This window comes from Nycticebus coucang, chromosome 16 (genome assembly GCF_027406575.1).
Source record: "Nycticebus coucang isolate mNycCou1 chromosome 16, mNycCou1.pri, whole genome shotgun sequence".
In the NCBI taxonomy this organism is placed as follows: domain Eukaryota; kingdom Metazoa; phylum Chordata; class Mammalia; order Primates; family Lorisidae; genus Nycticebus; species Nycticebus coucang.
This window is the reverse complement of record NC_069795.1, coordinates 52,096,046-52,108,502: the sequence shown is the minus strand read 5'-3', so window position 1 is coordinate 52,108,502 and position 12,457 is coordinate 52,096,046. Positions and strand designations below refer to the sequence as shown.

Here is a 12,457-nt window from a genome sequence, read left to right as displayed (position 1 = left end):
TATATATGTATTTTTTTTTTTTATCATAGGGGATTCATTGAGAGTACAAAGAACCAGGTTACATTGATTGCATTTGTTAGGTAAAGTCCTTCTTATAATCATGTCCATCCCCCAAAGTTGTGTCACACACTGTGACCCACCCCTTCCCTCCCCTTCTTCCCTCTCTTTGCTCTTCCCTTCCTCTACCCTCAAAGGAGTCAAATCTTGAAAGAAGGAACCACAGGAAATTGAAACTTGAAGAGAGGGAGTAAATATAGGCTTTGTGCTTTAGCCAAAGGACAGGCCCTAGTAGTGATATGACATGGAATAACTACTAACTTCAATAGAAAATTCACCATTTTCATGAGGAACCAAGGAAAGAAACTTAATGCAGGTGGGACAGAGCTTACGGTTTGAGTCTACCCAAGTCAATTTCCTGCTAAAACAAATAGCATCACTATCTGAAGGTTTACAACACATTGAGAGTCTTCAGAACACAACATTCAGAATGACTAGAATAAAAATCCTAATTTATTCAACACATGAAGAATCAAAACACTGTGGCCCATTCTCAATATTAAAGACAATCAATTGAGATGGTCCTTATTTTGTTATTAGCAGACAAGGACTTTAAAGCAGCTATCATACATTTAATAAAGAAAAGGAAAATGTACTCATATTGAATAAATAGAGAATCTCAGAAAAAGCAAGAATATACTTTTAAGATAGGAAATTTGTAACTGAAAGATACATGAAATATCAAAAAATCAACCAGAGGAACTTATCAGTAGAAGATGGTGTGGGAAACAGCTTATGAACATTAAGGTAGAGCAATAGAAGCCATCCAATATGTAATAAAGGGATATAAGATTGAGAAATATACACTGAATCTCAGGATCTGTGACATAATACCAAATATCTGACATATATGTATGGAGACATGACAGAGCAGAAAAACATGTAAGAAAAAAGTGAATAAAAACATTTCCACATTTAAAGAAAGCCATAAAGGTCTAAATCAAGAAGCTCAGTGAACTCCAACAGGATATATGTGAATAAACCACTCCACAGCACTTCATAGTCAAACTGTTGAAACCCCCCACCCTGCACACAATAGCCAGAAGAAAACTCTAAAGAAAGTATGGAACAGAACCTACTGTAGCAATTTTTTCAATGGGCTGAAAGAATAATAACAATTATTATTTAAAAAGCTGTCAAACCTTAAGTCTTACCCAGTGAAGATACACTTCAAAAATGATAGTGCCATAATTTCATTTATATGAATTACTCTACACTAGTTAAACTCACAGAAGCAAAGAGTAGACAGATAGTTATTTGCCATTCATTGAGTACAAAGTTTCAGTTAAACAAAATGAGTAAGTTCTAGAGCAGGGGTCCTCAAACTACGGCCTGTGGGCCACATGTGGCCCACTGAGGACATTTATCCGGCCTGCCAGATGTTTTTGCCACAGCTGCCTGTCCTGCTTAGTAGCTGACTTGTCCCGGGCCGCAGTGCACATGTGTGGAATGTGCGCCAACTCTCCAACTCCGTTCCTTCTCTCTGTCTCTCCCTGCCGGGTGTTATCGCCATCCTGCTTAGCAACCCACTGTCTGGGCCGCAGTGCACATGTGTGGAATGTTGCCCCACACTCTCCAATTCTCCTCCTACTCTCCAACTCAGCTCCTTTTCTCTGTCTCTCCCTGCTCCTCTCAGTCTCTGGTGTAATCGGAGGAGTCACCAGGTTGCCTGTGCAGAGCCTGATGCTGCCTAAGGACAGAGGTAAGAACACGTTAGGATTTTTTTTTTTTTTTTGAAGTTAGGAGGTCTTTTTTTTTTTTTTTTCAGTTAGTAGGGTCTTTTTTTTGCAGTTAAGGGGGGCCTTTTTTTCTGAAGGTAGGAGGTCTTTTTTTTTTTTTGCAGATGGGGGCACCTTTTTTTGAAGTTAGAAGAGCCTTTTTTTGAAGTTAGGAAAGCCCTTTTTTTTAAGTTGGTTAGTTGGTTGGGGTAGTTTCTAGGGGGGTTGTATCACAGTGATAACGCAAATAGTCAGTGCTCAGTGCTAATGCAAATTGTCAGTGCTCAGAGGTAATGCAAATGGTCAGAGCTCAGAGGTAATGCAAATAGTCAGTGCTCAGTGATTATGATTAAGTGCTCAGTGTTAATGCAAATTGTTAGCACTCAGTATTAATGCAAATTGTCAGCAGTCAGTGTTATTGCAAATGGTCAGTGGTCAGTGTTAATGTAAATGGTCAGTGCTCAGTGTTATTGCATGGGAGCCCCAAACTGGTAATCTGCCTAGGGCCTCATGGGAATTTAATCCAGCTCTGCAGACAGCCGAGGAGTAGGAAACCCAATTTAATTGCCAGTACGTGCATTTATATTCTGATTGCTATTCAGTTGTGTATGATGTTGTATGTTGTGTGCTATGTAAGTCCCAGTTCACACTGTTGCAATCTCTGAGCAGTGCGAGTTCAGCCATATGCTTGTATGGCTGAACTCACATTAGATTAGGAAGAAAAAAGGCATATATGCCTTCTTTTTTCCTGCAGTGGAGTCTGATCGCATGGGTGAGAAGACCCATGCGATCAGACTCCTGTGCAAGTTCACAGATTGCAGTGCAGTTCACACAAGGTAGTATGAACTGGAAAGGTGGTGGAGGAACCGGCTCTGTAATGGTGCCTGTTCCCACACCGCACCAGTGTGAGCCTGAGGTAAAAGTGGAGTTCCACCATATGGGCACTGGCAAGGCTGAAATGATGTGGACTGGCAAGGCTGCATTGATGGGCACTGATCAGACTGCATTGATGGGCACTGATCAGACTGCATTGATGGGCAGTGCAGTCTATATGTCTCTGTGTGGGCAAAGTTATTGCTGGTATATTGTTTTTGGAGCGCTGTATGTATATATATTGGTATTTTTCTAATAGCAATTTGGAATCCCTAGGAAACAATGATATCAAGAAAGAGAAAAATTGACTCAGAGATAGGATATTCAAAGAACAGCAGACTTATGATTACTTTTTCATGCAGTACAAGGAAAGAGCTGTGTGTTTGATATGCCAGAATATAGCGTCTGTATTCATAGAATACAATTTGCGTCGACATTATCAAACTCAACATAAAGGTAAATATGATAGTTTGGTCAGAGAAGTGAAAAAAGATAAAATATTAAAACTGAAATATACATTGACAACTCAGGAAAATACTTTTGTGAAGCAGAAACAGCTAAATACTTCATCACTGTGATCAAGCTTTCAAGTTGCCAAGCTAATAGCATGCACTGGCAGACCATTCGTGGAGGGAGAATTTGTTAAAGAATGCCTTCTTTCTGTTGCCAAAGAGATGTGTCCAGAGAAGGCCAATTTATTTAGTACAGTGAGTCTTTCAGAACCCTCAATTACACGAAGGATTGAATAAATGGGAGACAATTAGCATCAGCATTTGCAAAACTCCACAAAAAACCTTTCCTATTTTTCCTTGGCACTTGATGAAAATAATGATGTTCGTGATTCTGCACAACTTCTAATTTTTATTCATGGTATGAATGACTATTTTGAAGTCACAGAAGAGCTTGCTGCACTGCAAAGCATCAAAGGAACAACTACAGAAAAGGATATTTATTAAAAGGTTTTCCAAACCATGAATAGTTTAGAGCTGGACTGGGAAAAACTAGCCAGTGTGACAACTGATGGTTCTCCTAGCATGGTGGGGTCCAAGAAAGGAGTAATTGCTCGCATTAACCAAGAGATGGACAAACATAACCATTCTCATCTAATAGCCATACACTGCCTCATCCACCAACAAGCACTGTGTACTAAATCACTGAAGTGGGACTCTGTTATGAAAACTGTGGTATCTTGTGTTAACATCACTAGAGGTAATACACTAAACCACAGACAATTTCAGGAATTTCTGTCTGAGCTAAATGTTGCCTGTGAAGATGTTCCATACCACACAGAAGTCCATTGGCTGAGTTGAAGGAGAATTTTGAAACATTTCTATGACCTACTTCCACAGATTACAGCTTTTCTGTTTTCAAAAAACAAGTATCAGAGCTCAATGATGTAGAATGGAAATGGCACCTTGCCTTTCTGACAGATGTAACAGAGCTACTCAACAATTTCAATGTGCAACTTCAAGGAAAGGGGAAGCTCATTTGTGATATGCAATCACATGTGAAAGCATTTGAAGTAAAATTAGGCCTCCTCATCAAACAAGTGAAGGAGGAAAATTTCTGCCATCTCCCCATAACTCAAAATCTGTTAGCAGAAAATCCATTGGTTGCATTCCCAAATAAAACATGTGTGGATTCACTGGAAAAGTTGCAAAATGAATTCCAATTTAGATTTAAAGAGCTTCATCTCCATGAACAGGACATACAGCTTTTCCATAACCCATTTACTATTGACATTGAAAATGTGGATATGATTTACCAAATGGAACTGGCTGAACTGCAGAATTGTGACTCTCTGAAAGATGCATTCAAGTCAAGCAGCCTTCCTAATTTCTATGCATCTCTCCCCTCTGAGACATATTCTAAACTCAGGAACCATGCACTCAAAATGGCAACCATCTTTGGTAGCACTTATGTCTGTGAACAGACTTTTTCCAGAATGAAACATCTGAAATCTCCAACCAGATCTAGACTAACGAATGCACACTCGCATCACTTGTTACGACTAGCAGTGACAAATATGGAACCAAACATTGACCATCTCATTAGCCAAAAGCAGGCCCATAGTTCCTATTGAAATACTGGCAAGTTTGTTGATTTAACTTTACTTGTTCTTCATTTTATTTCTTTTGTGTGTGTGTGTGTGTTTTTGGCCGGGGCTGGGTTTGAACCCGCCACCTCTGGCATATGGGACTGGCACCCAACTCCTTGAGCCACAGGCGCCGCCCTTGTTCTTCATTTTAAATATTGTATTTGTTCCCATTTTGGTTTTTTTTTACCTCAAAATAAGATATGTGCAGTGTGCATAGGAATTTGTTCATAGTTTTTTTTTTTTTTTTTTTTTAAACTATAGTCTGGCCCTCCAACAGTCTGAGGGACAGTGAACTGGCCCCTTGTTTAAAAAGTTTGAGGACCCCTCTTCTAGAGATACATGGCAACACAGTGTGCTTAGGGCTAACAACACTGTATTGAGGACTTAAAAATTTGGCAGGAGGGTAGATCTCATGTTGTGTTTTTATCACCTTAAAGTAGAAATGCATATCTGTGTGGTCTAAGGCTGGGGAGAAGGCTTTGGGTTGATGGTTAAAGGATGGAAAATTTCTCTGGGGGAGTGATAAAAATCCTCCAAAGTTGAGTGTGGTGATGGATACACAACTGTTAGAATGTATGAACTCCATTGAATTGTACTTTCAAAGAGTAAATAGCCTATCATAGAAATTGTATCTCAATAAATTATTCCTTAAAAAAACTGAATGGTGGCGCTGTCGGCAACCAGAAGTTAGGCTGGACATATATGATTCCTTTATTCCTGCTGTGTATGATGGCTGAAAATGACAGAGACAGAAACCAAACCAAGAAACTCCTAAAAAGAGTAGGAGAACTGGAGCAGGAGGTGCAAAGACTTAGAAAGGAATGGGCCAACAAGGACTCAGATGTTAGGGAAAACCCATTAGGAAGTGGGAAAGCTAAGCATGCATTTGATTTCAGTGCTCATGACTGGAGACATATAGCCCTAAAAATGGCCTATCTTGGCTGGGGATACCAAGGCTTTGCTAGTCAGGAAAACACAAATAATACCATTGAAGAGAAACTATTTGAGGCTCTAACCAAGACTCGACTAGTAGAAAGCAGCCAGACATCCAACCATCACCGATGTGGGCGAACAGACAAAGGAGTTAGTGCCTTTGGACAGGTGATTTCTCTTCACCTCCATTCTCAGTTTCCAAGGGGCAGGGATTAAGAGGATTTTAATTTAAAAGATGAAGCTAGCAGTGCTACAAAAGAGATCTGTTATATCCACATTCTCAACAGGGTAGTCCCTCCAGACATCCGTATACTGGCCTGGGCCCCTGTAGAACCTAGCTTCAGCACTAGGTTCAGCTGTCTTGAGCCGACTTACCGCTATTTTTCCCCTCGTGCTGATTTAGATGTTGAAACCATGAATTATGCAGCACAGAAGTATGTTGGCACTCAAGATTTTAGAAACTTGTGTAAAATGGATGTAGCTAATGGAGTGATTAACTTTCAGAGGAGTATTCTATCTGCTCAAGTACAGCTAGTGGGCCAGAGCCTAAGTGAGGAAAGATGGCAAGAACCTTTTCAGCTATGTCAATTTGAAGTGATTGGCCAGGCATTCCTTTATCATCAAGTCCACTGTATGATGGCTATCCTCTTTCTGGCTGGCCAAGGGATGAAGAAGCCAGAGATTACTGATGAGCTGCTTAACATAGAGAAAAATCCCCAGAAACCTCAATATAGTATGGCTATAGAATTTCCTCTAGTCTTATATGATGGTAAGTTTGAAAATATCAAGTGGATTTATGACTGGAGGTTCAGAAGTTCAATGTTACCCACCTGCAACAACTATGGGCTAATCATGCTGTCAAAACTCACATGTTGTACAGTATGCTACAAGGTCTGGACAAAGATAGATGGAATGATAGAATGGAGAAACGTTCAGCCCTCTCTAATGAAGCAGACCAGTGCCTTTGTGGAAGGAGTGAAAATGTGCACATATAAGCTCCTTATGGACGTCCTAAATGCCAAGGATTGGAATCTCAGATCCAGCATTTTGTATGTAGAGGAAGCATTGAGCACCCCCATTTACTCCATGAGGAAGAAACAAAAGCCAGAAGGGACTCTAATGACACATCAGAGGAAGAGAATACTATATTGGAGACACCAACAAAAAGGGTCTGTGTTGATGCAGAGATAAAAAGCAGCATTTCACCACAGACAATTTACCAGGAAATAGGAACCAACAACCAACTAGGGGTAGAAGGGTAGAAAAGAAATTAAAAAAAATAAAATTCACTATAAGAAATACTAGAAATTCAGATGATCCACTCTTTTGAGAAAAGATTTTAAGTACCTATTAAGGAAGATTTTGCTTTAACAAGAAAAATCTTTGTCTAAAAGGATTATGAGATGAAAGAAGCAAAACAACTATAAAATGGAAATGTACTTATGTACTCCTGGAAACCTGTGCCTTGTATTCAAATTCATCAAAGCATAATACTGCAAGTGTTTAATTTGTTGTGCTATTCTTTTTTAAGGCAAATGAAATATTCATTACTCATCTGAATTCTTAAAACAACCTTTGCCTGGGTGTCTTATTTTATAAGATTTAAAAATATCATATTCAATCAATTAAAGATTGGAAAAATCAATGCAGTGGCAGGCATGATGCTAACTTGAAGTCACCTAACCAAATACGGCACACCACCTTTTCTTTTTTCTTTTTTTTTAAATATTTTATTTTATTTATTTATTTATTTATTTATTTATTTATTTATTTATTTTAGAAACACAGTCTCACTTTGTTGCCCTTGGTAGAGTGCTGTGGCATCACAGCTCACAGCAACCTCCAGCTCTTGGGCTTAGGTGATTCTCTTGCCATAGCCTCCCGAGTAGCTTAGACCACAGGCGCCCGCCACAATGCCCGGCTATTTTTTGTTGCGGTTTGGCTGGGACCAGGTTTGGACCCACCATCCTTGGTATATGGGGTCAGCGCCCTACTCACTGAGCCACAGGTGCCACCCCGCACCACATTTTCTTATGAAGCATGTAAACCTAGTTCAAAGGTTGATAAATGTTTTCTGTAAAGGACTAAAGAGTAAATATTTTAGGATCTATGAATCACAAATGGTTTTTGTCTCATATTCTTTTAAAAAACTCTTTACAAATGTAAAAAGCATTGTAGGCCACAGTGTTTGCCTAACCCTGGTATAGTGGATTAAGGAGAGTTTTTATAAAGAGGAGATATTCGAGCTAAATATTACACAACGATTGGGAGCCAGGTTAAAGTGAGGATTAAGAAGCAGAGCTGTAAGTGTGTCTAATGCAGAAGCTGCAGTTTGTGCAAATGGCTAGAGATTATAGCATTCAGGCAACTGTAAATTATTTTAGTATGACTTGAGAGAGAAAGAGCATAGTTTTACAAACTGACCAGTCACTTTGTAAGACCACATTGTAAAGCCTTGGAGGCCTTCCTTAAAAAGCTTAGATTTTATCTTGCATGGTCACTGAAAAAATCTTATAGAATTGTGTAGCAAAAATATTGTTCTGCATATATTGTGGACTGGAAAAGGGCAAGACTGAAGGTAAAGGGACCAATTAGGAGACTGCTGGAATAATGAAGGCAATAAACGACAATGGCCTTATTTGTAGTAAGGGGAAATGGAGAGAAATACATGCATTTCAAATTAAGGAGGCAGAAACTACAGGACTCTGGGGAAGTGAATGTGCCATTCCCAAGCAGAGAGGCTTTCAGACCTGAGCAAATGAGTGGTGGGTGGTACTAAACACTGAGACAGGAAAATGAGGTGAGATTTTGCTTGTACTCAAAACAAAGTCAATAAGTAAGCCTCAAAATATTACTCGTGAACACCAATATTTATTCAAAAGTCCTCAAAGTTCTGTTAAATAATACATTATCTTTTACAACAATAAACAATAATAAACATAAAAAAAACCTGAATGATGCCATTACACCCATCCAGTATCATTTTCAGATAAAGGAAAATCAAGAATGTGTCACCTATACACCTCTATAAATTAGAATCTCCAAAGGCTAAAAAGAAATAAGAAAGAATAAATATCAGAGTAAATGTATAAAAATTGTGTATTTCTCTTTATTTATTTAAATATATTTGACTATAAATATAATATACTTTTATGTAATACAGGTGACAAACAGCATTAATGGAGTAGATGGATGGATCTAAAGGGTTATAAGATTTCCAGTTTTTATAATAATAGAATATTAACTCTAACTAGATAAAGTAATTTAAGGACGCATATATAGTTTTTAAAGCTACAAGTAAAACAGTGATGATAGGTACTTTCAAAAAGCCAATAAATAAATCAAATAATAAACCTAAATATATTCAAATAATCCAGAGCATGGACGAAATGAAGGCACATATAAAACAATAATAACAATAACAAAATCAACTAAGAAGCAGATAAGAAAACAGAAAATCAATTCACTCAAACCGATAAATAGACTAAGTAGTAATAGATCAAACTCTTGAATTCAATGTTAAATACCAGAATGGATAAAATTAGGAACCAACTAAATACGATCTGCAAGGATTCACTTTAAAGATAAAAACACATATTAGTATAAAAAAATGAATGGGAAAAGATACTCCGTGCAACCAATGGACATAATAAGACTAACCTGACTAAATTATTATCAAGAATATAAAAATTAATATATCAATATAATAATTAATAATTTTCAAGACAAGGAATATTACCACAGATAAAGAGGAATATTGTATTATGAGAATGACAATTGTAAGAATAAAAACTCAATATATGTGACAAAAATTGACAATGTTAAACACAGAAGTAGATACTTCTGCAATTACTATAGACTAGCAACATATCGTCTAAAAAACTGGTAAACAATCAAAAAGAGTAAAGGTATAGACTGTCTAAACAACATTATTAACTACTTTGTATTAGCTGTCATTTATAAAATGCTACATTCAAGAAATGCAGAATACACATTCCTTTTAAGTACTCATAAGATGTTCACAAATATAGACAATATTCTAGGTTGTACAATAAGACTATATATTTAAAATGATTAAAAATCAAAAGCATATTGCTGATCAGTATCAATGAAAATTAAAAATAATATCACTTTGTTGGAGCTGCATGAAGGGAACAGCCAGGATGTGGATTGAAAGTACAAGCTTACAAGAGGTGAGGCTCAACAGAGGTGCAGGATATAGGATAATATTTAGAAATAAACATATCCTACATCAGGCACACAAAGTGAACTCAGTGTGAGTTTAAAATGACTTGTTTTTCTTCCAGAGGCTTACGGGACTTGGGTCCCCCTGGGATACACGCAGAGTTGCCTTCCCTGGAGTTATAAATTCCATAAGCCATTTCTCTGAAGCTGTACACCCCATGAAGCCTGAGATCAAAGGGCATGATGCCCTTCCTCAGAGATATAGGCCAGAGGGTTGACCTATGTTAACAACATATTGTCAGAGGTCTATAGGTGCTCTGCCCTGAGGAAAAGACACAGTCATTACTTCACACTGACTAAACTGAGTGAACGCTTGAAGATATTCTTCCATTAACTGTGTCCCCCTGTGGCTACTTTCTTCTTTGTGATCTTTATTTAGATACCTGCCCAGAAATTAGTCAGTGTTTAGAATAAGAGGTTTACTACAAAAGTGATTGTATTAATATGATAACAAAATATTTCCTTTCAAGTTAATTTCACATAAGTAAAATAAGATAATGATAGAACTAACAGATGATAGATTAAGTGTATACATGACTAGAAAAGTATAAAATCTAAACCCTGAATAAAGAATTTCACTACACACACCATCCCATTTTATGTAGTCCGTTTCTTGACTTAATAATTACAGGAGCGAGTTTACACCCACGGCAAAGCTGCTGTTCATTCACGTCTCTGGTCATGCAACACAGGAGAGCCCTGAACAACCCTTGCAGTGGCTATTCATTGAGGGGATAACAGGTGTGAAGAGTGCTGAGTAATGACGTACAGGAGCTACATGCTTAAAGACCACAAAAAGGAAACTACAGGCTTTCTCCACAACTCCCACAATGAAATACCACAAAATGTTTAAGGTTTAACCCCTGCTTACTATCGAGTAACCAAGTAACCGATCTTATCTTATTCCCAAATACTGAGTTACTTGGGGCTTGCCTCCAAGTTACAAGATTTCTCTAGGCTTGCCAGGAGAATGTCTTGCTCTCAGCATATCCTTTGATGTGTTAAGAACCAGTGACTGTCCTTGTAAACATGATGTTTATTCCTCCACATCACTTGATTGGGGTAAGCATTGGTAAACTAAAGAGAACAATTCTGATATTCCATGGAAAAAAATCAAATGGAAAATTTTTTTATTTTTTTATTTTTTTTTTATTGTTGGGGATTCATTGAGGGTACAATAAGCCAGGTTACACTGATTGCAATTGTTAGGTAAAGTCCCTCTTGCAATCATGTCTTGCCCCCATAAAGTGTGACACACACCAAGCCCCACCCCCTCCCTCCGTCCCTCTTTCTGCTTCCCCCCCATAACCTTAATTGTCATTAATTGTCCTCATATCAAAATTGAGTACATAGGATTCATGCTTCTCCATACTTGTGATGCTTTACTAAGAATAAGCATAATTATGAGATACAACTCAAGCATTGTTTAGAATTCTTTCACTTTAAAAATTATGAAGGAATTTTTAAAATTAGTGATAGGAGACTATTTTAAAACTTAGGAAATGAATAAAAATTGGCATAGATGGGGCATTTCCTAAACTAATAGAAGCCATCGAGGTCAAATCCACAGCCAATATTATACTGAACAGGGAAAAATTGAAAGCATTCATGATTAGAACTGGAACCAGAAAATGCTGCCCACTATCACCATTTCTATTTACCATAGTACTGGAAGTGTTACCAAGAGCAATCAAACAAGAGAAGGAAATCAAAGGTGTCCTAATGGGAATAGAAGAGATCAAACTATGACCCTTTGCTGACAATACAATCTTATATGTTGAAAACTCCAATGACTCTGCCAAGAAACTCCTGGAACTGATAAATAAATTCAGCAAAATCTCAGGTCACAAAGTCAACATACACAAATCAGTAACATTTTATATACGCCAACAAAGTCAAACTAAGAATCAAATCAAAGACTCAGTACCTATCACAATAGCAACAAAAAAATAAAATACCTAGGAATATATTTAACTAAGGGAATCAGACCCTTGACAAGGAGAACTATTAAATACTGAGAAAGGAAATTGCAAAGGATATAAACAGATGGAAAAAAAGATATGCTCATGGATCAGCAGAATCAACATTGTTAAAATGGCTATACTACACGAATTGATCTACAGATTCTATGAAATCCTCATTAAAACATCAACTTCACTTTTTGCACATCTACAGAAAACAGTTCTACATATTCATTCAACCAGAAAAGACCCTGAATAGCCAACATGACCTTAGCAATGAGAATAAACCAGGAGGTATCACTTTATCAGACTTCAAGCTATACTGCCAAAGTTATAATAACTGAAACAACATGGTACTTGCACATAAACAGAGATATGGATCCACGGATTAGATCAGAGAACTCAGAAAACCATCCTCATGCTACTGCCTGATTTGTGACAAAATAGACAAAAACATAATTGGTGAAAAAAATTCCTGTTCAATAAATGGTGCTGGGAAAATTGGGTAGCCAAACAAAGACTGAAATAAGATCTCTGCCTCTCACCACTCACAAAAAATGAATTCAGGATGG

The 12,457-nt window shown here is 37.5% G+C and overlaps 1 pseudogene; it reads left to right on the top strand.

Annotated features, from left to right (window-relative positions):
- The first annotated feature begins 5,475 nt into the window (after positions 1-5,475).
- On the top strand, positions 5,476-6,941 carry LOC128567429 (tRNA pseudouridine(38/39) synthase-like; annotated as a pseudogene).
- The last annotated feature ends 5,516 nt before the right edge of the window (positions 6,942-12,457 follow it).